Source organism: Ambystoma mexicanum, chromosome 8 (genome assembly GCF_040938575.1).
Source record: "Ambystoma mexicanum isolate Mex_15411 chromosome 8, UKY_AmexF1_1, whole genome shotgun sequence".
In the NCBI taxonomy this organism is placed as follows: Eukaryota; Metazoa; Chordata; class Amphibia; order Caudata; family Ambystomatidae; genus Ambystoma; species Ambystoma mexicanum.
This window is the reverse complement of record NC_090929.1, coordinates 1,589,891,593-1,589,903,703: the sequence shown is the minus strand read 5'-3', so window position 1 is coordinate 1,589,903,703 and position 12,111 is coordinate 1,589,891,593.

Genomic DNA, 12,111 nt, shown 5'->3' with positions numbered 1-12,111 from the left:
CAGCACACTACAGCTAACGCTACGATAACACATGTTGTGTATTGTTATATCAGCACTAAACTTAGGTTCAGGACAAGACATTTGGCTGGCTAAATCAATAGTTGAGTGGTCCATGCAGAGGAGTTTGTTGCAATCACTTCTGCCTCCCTGCGATGTTTCAATGTGTAGATCTCGTAGGATTGTGATTATGAATCACGTCGCTGGAAGTTCCACAGGGTAGTCTGAAGCAATTTCTAACTTAAGGAATGCTCTGTAGTAACATTTAAGTCCGTCCACATTGGCCTAGCAGAAATTGTGATGTTCACGAGAAAAGTTACAATAGATATTTGAGTGCCTTCATAATGCTCAAAAACATAACCTAGATGCAAAGTGGTGTTTTTTGTTTCTGGAGTGTTTCCTTGCCTAATTTGACTCAAAGATGCCAATGTGTGCCATTTCATAATCACTACCACAGCTAAAGGCTTGGCAACAACCTATTCATGTTCTGCACGCTTTGCATCTTGCATGTCTGCTTGTATGGCAAGAGTCCAGCCTACCTTGCAGTCCAGCTTACATGGCTACCGGACCGATGTAGCCACCTCATATCAAACAATTTGGCCCTACTCTTCATCCCTGAGGCAAAATTGACAGAGGTGAAAAACTGATGTTTTCCATTTTCGTGTCCACATCTATGGAATGCACTCCCACCTGATTTAAGGCAGTGTTCTAGTTTATCAAGTTTTAAAAGAAACCTAAAAACATTTCTTTTTTAATCAAGACTGATTCCTTGCTTCTTTTCCTCACCTCTGGTTCGTCCTGCTTTTTCTGTTCTATGTCGTATGTTTAGTTTAAGGGCTCCAGTACCTGTGAGGCCTGTTTCAGTGCTCTAGAAATACAATAAATACATGAATAAATAAACCTCTATTGCATTTATGTTGAGAAATGGTGGGTCTGAAAATGTGTTAATTTATTTTATTTTATTTTATTGTGGGTGCTTTTTGTATGCAAACCTATATTTGAGAGCACTGTACATCTGTAGGGATTACATGAATTCATAAGGTGGTTACTGATGGGCAGTTCTTTTAACATATACATCAGGCCACTTTTCCGTCTCATTCAGTTCTACTCTTATGCCGATGACATGCAGATCCTGGTTCATCTTCATCATACTCGACCTGATACTGCGGCTCAGCTTAGGTGTTGTCTTCAGGACCTCAGTGCCTGGATGGCGGCCAATTGCCTTAAACTCAACAGAGACAAAACAGAGATGCTTTTTTGTTGGCACCTCCAACCCTCTTTCCTTCTAGACGCCTGAGTGTTGACCTAGTTCTCTGGGCCCCTTTCCTATGCCCGCCCCACTAGTAAAAAATCTGGGCATAAAAAATGTTCTGTGGCTCTCTATGGAGGATCAGATTGCATTGATTTGTAGGGCTGGCCACTTTAAACCAAACATTCTGCAGACAGTCCTCCCTTTTATTCTGGTTCAGCTCCAAGCTCCGGTTGTAGCAGCTCTTGTGCTTAGTTCAGTGGATTACTGTAACTCGCTCTGCCTCGGCCAACCTGCATATCTTATATACCAACTCCAGCTTCTTTAGAATGCTGCAGACATGTCAATTCTTCATCCTCTGATGGGGGCTCACATGTCTCCTTTACTTTGACAGCTCCACTGGCTTCCTGTTGAGAAGCATGTGCTCTTCAGATTCTTGTGCATTGTTCATCATGCTTTTTATGGAGTGGGGATGAACTATCTTCAGGTGAAGTTCGCTATGTATGTTCCATCCCGCCCTCTCCACTCTCAGTCTGCTCTTTTGGTTCATGTCCCTCAGTTTAGGCTTTTTCATGTGGGCAGATGTGCTTTCTCAGTTGTGGCAGCTAAAGCCTGGAATGCCCTCCCTCAATCCTGGTGAGCCATCTCTGATCATTTAGCTTTTAATCGGTCTCGTAAAATGTATTTGTTCTAGATTTCCATCATTCGGTCTTTGTTACTCTGCCGGTCTAGCAGCATGATGCCTTATGACATGTGTGCACTTTATTAATGGTTTTAACATAACATAACAGCAGGAGTGCTGCAAGGCATGATGAAGGCCGGATGAGATAGGATGTGGAGAGGACATTTCAATGCACATATTAATCTGGCTAATAGTGCGGCATGCTGAAATCGCGATTCATCTCATTTACTGTACCCTCTCCTTTTCCACCTTCATAGGCCTGAATGGTATTCTTCTTTGTTACAGACTTGATGGTCGTGCAGAGTAAGAATACCTCCGTCCCCAAGTACCGCACAGACAACACCAGAAATACTGCCTGTGTGGTCTTTGAGGCCACAGGTGAAGTGGTTCGTAGGCCTGGATTCGGGAACAGCCGGAAAAGGATCCCTCGAACGCTGTAAGGCAATAGGTTATTGGATAAGCACAGAGCAGTTGGCAAGAGCAGAACCCCAGGGAAATGATCCGAAATGGCTTACCTAATGTGTTGGCAAAGATGGTCAATAACAGCAGAGAGGCGCTGGGAATTCCCCAAATGGTGGAGGGCAGATGGTGGGTATGTAGACAGGCAAGCGCCCAGCGTGAGGCCAGAGACCAAGAATCCAGGACAAAAAACAAAATCCGTAGGGCAAACCAGGGACAGTCCAATGGTCAGGCAGCGAGAAGACCAACAGTTCCAAAACGAGGTAACAAGAAGCAAAGGCAATAGGAATCCGATTGGGTAAAGGTAGTCCGGTAACTGGTGATCCAAAGTCAATACTTGGGCAAGGCAAAGGCAATCCGTGATACAAAAAAAACGTGGTCGAGCAAATCCGTAAAGTCAAAAGCGAAACGAGCGTCACGGAATCCAGGTGGAAACAGCTGTGAAGCGACGCTCATTGTTTTCCGGAAGCTTTTAACCAATGAAGGCGTATCACGTGATGGGGATGGCAGAAGTCACGTGATACGGAGTTGTTGTGAGGACGTATCACGTGATGGGGATGACAGTAATCACGTGATACGAAAGTATTGCTGCAATGGAGAGTCACGTGACGCGTGACGCGCGGATCCTCTGAGGTGCATTCAGGGCACCATGGTGATGTGGAAGCCTCCAGTGTAACTGCCAGGAGCGGGAGGGAAGGTAAATGCCAGGTCTATGAGTAAGCCCCCGGGTATGATGACTGAACGGGCGCATGAACGTGCGTGCAATCGGGTGTGTATGTGAGCGAGTGGGACGGCAAGAGGCCGAGGGTGGGGGTGTGGCACTTGCAGAGGGGGTGTTAGGTGTAGGAGACGTGACATTCTTCCTGATCCTTTGCATATCTCACCACTGCTGCACCTGTGTGCCTCTGAACATTCTCTGGATTTAGCGCTAATGACCAATCAACATAAAGTACTTCGCCTGTTTCAGATGCATCCTCACTTACCCTGCTGCTTTCTTCTGGCTCTCCTTCATACACTGCATATATCTGATCTTGTGATTCAACTGGTTTTGCTACAAATTAGGCTTTATTTACAATGTGACATCTTACTAAGTTAATGGCTGGGTTGTACAATATGGTTTCATATCCAGATGCTGAGGGTATATTTGTGTCCTTCTATTATGTTGAAAACTGCATTTTCGACATTTAATGTTATTGGGAATCCCATTGTAATAGTAGCAGATTTCTGAATTGCAAATGTGGCAGCTGCTAGTGCCTGCTCGCATGGAAAGTGACCTTGCATCACTGGAGCACTGTACTATGCTAGATGATTGTGTTTCTGGGATGATCGCTGTATAAGAACTGCTGTGATTGCCTGTCCATTTGAATATGAAAACAAATAAAATTGCTTATTGCAATCTGGTGTTGCTAACACATGGGTATTACTGATTGCTGATTTTAGATCAAAACATTCTGTCATCTCATATGTCCATTTGGGGTTCCTTTTCTTTTCTTGGCGGCATTGTTATGTGCCTGCAACAGGGGCCTGCCATATGTGGAATAGTCAAAGATGCATGTCCTGAAGCAGTTGCATAGCTCTAAGAATTGCTGCTTCTCTTTTACTGTGTTGGGCTGTAGTGTGTTTCTGGCTGCTGTGGCTCTGTTGGTGTTACTCATCTCCCTGCTGCAGAAAGTCTCTGCCCTAAGTACACTACTTACGTTTAGTAATACTATACTACTTTCACTTCTCTTTGTCCACTTTGTATTCTTTGTCTGCAAGAAGTTGTAAGAGTTTGATTCTGGGCCTCATTACGACCCTGGCGCTAAGTGAAAAACGATGGCGGTAAAAGATTACCGCCATCGTTTTCCGCTAGGTCCGATTATGACCCCTGACCGTTAACTACGATGCCATTAGTGGCATCGTAGTTAACGCTGCCGCTAACTGCACCAAGGACGTGCGCACGCGGCATCCCACACCGTAATCACCGCCATGGCGGAAAGGTACGCGAATGCCGACCCAAGCGGACATGCACCTAACGCCATCACCCAGCCCGTAAAGTACCTTACCGCCATGGCGCTAATAACGCCATTGCGAACCAACCGTAAAGGGGCTTGTGCAGTGAATCCAGCTGCCACAGGTGCACAGAATCAGCACAGGTGGAGGCAATACAGACTCAGGAAGTAGAAAAAGAGAACACCCAACCCCTTCCCAGACCCAGTCACACTCCACAATGATACCAATAGGACTAGCAATGTTGGGGCTGGAGGACCTGATAGCAATGCAAGTGCTACAACTTCAACTACAACAACAACAACAACAACAACAACAGGCTGCACAGAGGAGATGCAGGAGGAGAAGGAGGGCAAGGCAGGGCCAGCAAGCCCCACCAGCACAGCCAGTGCCACCACGGAGGCAGCCCCCAATCCCACGCATCAGAGCCAGTCCATTCAACCTCACTGCTGAGCAGATCCACACCCTGCACCGACTGGACCGGGACACCATCACCACCATTGTGGACATGATACACAACGACATTGTCAGCATGATTGAAACACCCACCGCCATCCCCCCCTACTGAAGGTAGTGTCCGTGCTCCTCTTCCTGGCCACAGGCACCTACCAGCACACAGTGGGGCACTTGCATGGCATATCACAACCATTATTCTCACGTACACTGATCCAAGTGCTCGATGCCCTCCTCAAGCACACAGACGACCACATCTCATTGCCACGGTCTGCCCAGGAGATTGCTAACACCAAAGTGGGTTACCATGCACTAGCTGGCATACCTGGTTGCATTGGTGCCATCGACTGCACCCATGTGGAATTGGTGGTCCCACATGCCATGGAGGTACCGTACCGCAACCGTAAACTATTTCACTCAATCAACGTGCAAATGCTCTGTGACTCCAACAGGATCTTCACACATTGTTGTGCCCGATTCCCCAGATCAACCCATGATTCAATGGTCCTGAGGAACTCCACAATACCACGCTACATGGAGCGACATGCAGGCCCAAGATCCTGGCTACTCGGTGAGTCTAATGTCATGACCATGGAAATGCGAAGTGGGTAGGTGATCGAGGTACCAATGCATACTTCACCTGGCAGAAAGGGGGGGGGGTGATGCATACTTCACCTGGCTGCGACTAGCAGTAGCCAGGCCATACCCTGAGGCAGCACTTACGCCATCTGACAACTGTATACATGATGCCTGACTTAAGCAGCCCTAACATGGGAATGAAGGTGTGTCCCAACCATGACACAACCATCTGCAAGTGTATTGTACAAAATGTGACACCATTGACTCCAACGAATAGCAGCTACATGCACGTCACCAAACACCATCTACTGATAGGCCTGTCCCCCATAACTGCGTACAAAGGTGGCACATGACGGACAGGAACATCAATACACCACAACACAGACAGCAAGGCCCACAAACTGTCCACATTGACATCAGTATTGTTCACTGGGGTCATAATGTGCCAGACATCAATGTTGCAATCATGTGAGCGTTGACCTCACAGGACACGTGCCAGGTCACCTAAAATACAGCCTGAACGGACACAGTGGATGTGCACTCACAAGGCACTTGTCACCCCTTCATTGTGACTTGGCATGCAAAACAGTACATGAGAGCCATGAACATATACTGGTTGTATAGTGTGAATCCATTAGTGCGACTAAAAGTGGTGCAAAGTAACAGTCTAATGCAAGGCATGGCGTCACGTCATGTTCAGTAATCATTCTCATCCCTGACTCATACATTGTTGTCCACTTACAGGTGATGCAGGCTATCCCCTGAAGAGGTGGCTCCTTACACCAGTCCGGAACCCACAGAACCAGCATGAGGAGGACTCCAACCGTGCCCATGCACGTACCCGTGTGGTGATTGAGCAGGCATTCGGCCTACTGAAGGCACGTTTCCGCTGCCTCTGCAGGTCTGGCGGGGCACTCCTGTACCGCCATGAGAAGGTTGCGAAGATTGTCATGGCATGTGTCATGCTACACAATATGTGCGTCAGACGAAATGTGCCCCTGCCCGCTGACGCAGACCTGCAACAACCTGGCGATGAGGATGATGAGGGTGGGGATGGTGCAGCACCTCAAGGAGGCAGCGATGCACAGGAGGGGCGTGAAATGCGTCAGAATCTCATTGACCAATGCTTCTAGCACACATGTCGTGTGCGTGTGACATGGAGAGGGCACTCGGGCCAATGTGTGTGTCTTGAAAATGCACACTGCGGACTATTCAACAATAAAGCACACATACGCAATGAGCAATGTCCACACATATGATTTGTGCAAAAAGAAAAAGTGTATTGTGATTTCAAAAAGGAATGACACACCCCCTCCACCCTCCCACCTCCCCCCTGAACACCCCAACACACCCCCTCCACCCTCCCAGCTCCCCCCTGAACACCCCAACACACACCCTCCACCCTCCCACCTCCCCCCTGAACACCCCAACACACACCCTCCACCCTCCCACCTCCCCCTGAACACCCCAACACACACCCTCCACCCTCCCACCTCCCCCCTGAACACCCCAACACACACCCTCCACCCTCCCACCTCCCCCCTGGAATCCCTATGAAGGTGTGGTACTGTCTGTGCAGCAGTGTGTGAAGGAGTCCTGCTCAACTGTCCAGCCACTACTGACAGTCCCCTCCCCTGGCCCCCGGGGCACCCCTGCTGCGCAGATTCCTCCCAGATCTGCGGATGGGGCTGCTCTGTGCCGAGCTGGTTGATGAGGAGGGTCCTGGCTGCACGATTGGACGCGTGTCCCTAATGGCCTGTACTAGTTCTGTGAGGACGTGCCGCACAGCAGCGAGCTCTGTACAGATGTCCTTTGTGGAGGACTCAATGGCAGCCATGACTCGGTCCGCACTTCTCTCCATGTCAACCCTTGCACCCCCACACTCTGCTACGTGTTCATTAAGGAGGGTGGATAGCTGCTGCTGGCGGGTGACTATCTCTTGCAGGGTCTGCTGGTTGTGCTGGCTCATGGCCAGTGGCATTGCCATGTCCATTGGGCTGCTCGCCTCAGGCTGCGGGGATGGGGTGGCTGGCCAATCCTCGACCTCCGAATGCCACTGTGTGGCATCCGCCTGCAGGGGGCTTAGGGATGTGTGGGGGGAATGTGGGTGGGCAGTGGGGCTTCCATGATCGATGTCCTCGATGCTCCCTGCCTCACTGTCTGAGGATGCTGCTATGGCAGCAATTTCCCCCAGGGTGCTGCTCGCAGCGGAGCCTGTCCCTTTGGTGGGCACAATTGTTGATGTGTGCGGTGCTGCTGCTGCGTGTCCGATGACTGTTGTGGTGGCTGTCACTGGCCTGGCATCTTCCCCTGGCAGGGTTTGTGGCTGCTGGTGTGTTTTTCCAGGGACGGCTGAGGTGGAGGCTTGCGGCCTTGCCACTGTTGTCCTGGCCCTCTTGGTGGCTCTGGAGGCAGTGGTGTCCTCATCTTGGAGGTCTGAATCAGAGCCTGTGGTGGAGCAAAGGTGGGATACTGTTATTGATGGGTCTGCGGACATTGGCCGTGCATTGTGACGAGTGACATCTTAACAGTAGGTACATGCAGAACATTTCCGGCAGGGGCATACAGGTTTTGTGCTTTTGTGTGGAAGTTGCATGCTGGTATGTGGGTGCCAGCAGTTAGGGTGTGCATGCTGCATGTGTGCAGGGTGTTTTCCGGATGTGTCTGTGGGCATTCTCCTGCCGATATGTTGCATATGCACTATGGGTCAACATGGTACTTCACATGATTGAACTTTGTTGCTTTTAGCATGGCTTGATTTGGCCACCTACCTGCATCTCCAGATGTCGGGGCTCCTCTCTCCATCCCTCTGACTCCTTCGATGCTCTCCATCCCAATGGTGGAGGCACATGTTTCTTCCCATGCCTGAAGCTTGATGGGGGATTCTGATCCACCCCCGGTTGCCGTCCCCAGGTTCCGGTTTGCTGAGAGTATGCTCTGGACCCGTAGCCTCAGATCATCCCAGCGCTTTCTGCACTGCTGTGCAGTGCGGGGTACGGCCCCCACCGCACTGACACGCTGTGCCACCAAGGCCCATATGGCCTTCTTTTGGACTATTGCCGGCCTGGTCATCTGCGTTGAAAATACTACTGCAGCATTGTCCTGCAGTGTCTCGGCAAGCATGGTGAGCTCCTCACGTGTAAAGCGGTCCTGGCGCTGCCGGTCACATGCCTTCTTCACAACTTTCGGCATTATCGGGTGGGTAATAGGGTGGGTGATGGGTTTGGAAAGGTTTCAGGGTCGGATCTGGTATGGTTGGGGAGGATGGCAATGGATTGTTTTTTTAAAGATGGCCGCCGTGCTCCTTCCCATTCCGCCGCGATGACGCTACTTCCGCTTAATTGCGGTCACCGCTAATTACGGTCACCGCTAATTGCGGTCACCGCTATGATGGGTGGCGGTAGTGCACCATGCGCAGCGTACGATGCCGGTAGGGGCCATTTTGGGGTCTTTTACGGCATTGCGTTCTTTGCATTACCGCCATGGCGTAATGCTCGTGCGCGATGGGTCGGAATGTGCCGCACTTTACGGCATCCGGCCATGGCGTAAACGTTAATTACGCCATGGCGGTAATGTTCGGTACTTACCGCCAGGGTCGTAATGAGGCCCTCTGTCTTCCCTGCACTACTCTTCTGTGATGCTAAATATTACCCGACCATCTACTTACTGCAGCACTGTGCTGGGCATCTGTATGTTTCCTAGGACCCTATTCAAACACTAGTGGACTCATAATACCCCTGTGGTAAATGATCATGTTGGTACCTCTGGCCACGGTAGGAAAATGCGGTATGATATTGAGAATCTGGGTTCCAGGGAATGGAGAAAAATGCATTCTTGTGGTCAATCACTTTGAAGTATACTGCATCTGCTGGGATGTTGCAGATTATTGAAGCTGGGTTGGGTACTAATGGATGCTCTGCTACCACTATATTGTTCAGAGGCCTGAGATCTTAAATCAATCTCCATGATGAGCCTTTTGCTTTCTTCACTGGGTATATAGCCGTGTTGCATGGTGAAGTAAATGGTACTATGATGCCTTGCTCAACTAATGCTGTAATGCTGTCATATGTTCCTTCACCTGCTTCTTTTGAAAGTGGATACTGCTTCACTCTGGGGAGTAATGCATCTGGTTTGAGTTTGATTCTTACTTCTCCTATGCTGTCCAATAACCCAAATCATTGGGGTTGTCTGACCATAGTCGACTGGGCACTGTTGCCTAGTCTTCATACAGTCATGTTGGTTGTGCTGTTGCAACTAATATTTTCTGTGGTACCTCTCTCTGTTCGATTACCATGTGACAAGGTATATACATTTCACACAGTATTTCTCCTTCTGATTCTGTGTTTGCAAATAAGTGTATGTCAGTTACTTCTGTTAATGTCAATGCGGGGTCTATGCATAATACTGTGTGCCATTTTGTTCCCTCTTCATCTGTGCGTGTTAGAATGATAGCTTCTCTTCTGGTGATCACTGCTTCTATGTGTAAAATAAACATTGTTCCTTGTGCCTTTTCTGGTCGGGTTGCTGGTCTAAATAAGAATTCTGCTGGCAAGAGTAATATCATGTTTTGTACTCATGGGAGCCATCCAATCAGGATGTTCACTTCGTAAATCAACATTTGTTCATGCACTGGTAATGCTGACATTGCAATAGTGCTGCATAGTGCTTGTACCACTGTGGCTACTCTAGTGCAATGCATGCCTGGTATGGTGCATACTATCATTTGTCTATGAATGAAATTGTCATGGTTAGTTTACTCGATAGGTCTTTACCCAGTAGATTTACTGGTGTCTCCATACTGTACAATAATGGTGCTAACATTTCCTGTGTCCCTATAGTAATAGGCAATAATCTGTGATAGTAACCTTTGGTATAGCCCAAGAGAATTCCTGCATGTCCATGCATCTGTTGTTCAAATGAAACCTTCCTTCCTTTATACAGGACATGGTGGCTCCTGTGTCCACCATGAAGGTGAACATCATGTCTCCTATCTTCACTCCCACTTTGGCATGCTTTTCTGGGTTACGGGTGACTGATAGGACTGCACATGTCAGGGCTCACTGTAGATTGTCTTATTTGGAATACATATGTGTCCCCGAGAGCGGGAATGCATTGTCTCCCATTACACCTGCTCCCGTATAATGTTTTACTGTTCTCATGGTAGTGCATTCTGTTCCCACGGCGGTGTGATGGCTTGGGAAGGTGATTGCTGTGTGACAATCTGTGCAGTGTTCTGGGTTGCGTACTCTATGGGTCATCCCTGTGTGGGGGCTGCCCTCTGCATTGGACCTGTATTCTGAGGCTGCGTTGATCCTGAGGGGTATACTCCACATGATTGTGCTCTATAGGATGAATAATAGGCTGGATACTGATTTGGGGGCACACCGGGATGATATTGTATGGGCTGCCTGCTTCTGCAATCTTGTGCTACATTTCCCACTTTTCCACATGCCCAAAATGCCCCTCCAAATCTTGGTCTCAACCCTTCAAATCCTCCCCCTCGCCCTTTCTGGGAGTTACCTAATTCTCCTTGTAACCCTCTGATATTTCCTGTATTACCTGCTCTCCTCTGCTGGGGATGCTGGTATTGGTGCCCATCTGTGGCATTCGTAACCACTGCGCCTTCCATACTTACCTTTGCTAACTGTTTCTGCACTAACTTTGCTTCTGCTCACTGCGCTTGTTCTTCCTTTTTCTCTCTTTCTTGTGCTTGAGCTTACAATAATGTACTATATGTGCTTGTATTTCGCCCCATGATTTAGCTACAGTGTCCACTATTTTATCTAGCTCTGTTTGTACATCTGTTGGGAGACCTTTACATAACACATGGTAGAAAATGTGTCTGGTCTTATCCCATGTTTCAACTGCTTCTTCTCTCCAAGTTTCCTGAATCGAGTGAATGTATAATGCTGGGTCTTCATCCGGTCTCGTTGTGTGTGCCATGACAGATCCTATGTCATGCTTGTCTGTGTTTGCCTTCACAAAGTAGCCCATACATGGGCTCAAAAGTTATTAAATGGAGCTACATTGTGTGCATAATGTTCAAACCAAACCCCTGTGCCCCCTGTATTTTCCCTACCTGTGTCTCAAGTGCATAGTTCCACTTCCCACTCCTGCCATAAGAGTAGGGAGTGCCTATGTCAAGTTATTTCTGTCTATATGTGCACAGGTCACATATTGTGATCTTCCTATCCTGTTCTGTATTCATGGAAATTGTGTCCCTTCCTTTCCTTTGTTGCTCATCTCTGCCCTTTTTCCCCATACCATTGATCATGGGCGTGTATAAGCATTTTCCCCATGGGGTTCTCTCTCCCCCCGTTCTCCCTCTGTCTCCCAGTCTTTCTCATCTCCCTCCTGATCGTTGTCACTTTCTGTTGCTCCTGACACGTAATCAAAGTATTCTGTCTTCTGCATGATGGGTTTTGCTCATGTCTCCCTTCTTTCTGTATGTCAACTTCTGTTTGTATTTTCATATCCTTTATCACTGCTCTATTCATTTTCAACAATACCTCCCCTGCTGTCCATGCATCAGCATTACTCACAGGGCATGGTCCCTCCTGTTCTCTCCTCTTTGTTACCCTTTGAAGCCCCTCCTCTGTTTTCTGGATAGCTGCTTCTAGGTCCGTTCATGCTTTATTTTCTAGCTTCGTTATAATAGGGTCTTGGTCTCTTTTGCTTCCGGCCGCACCCCATGAGGCCATTG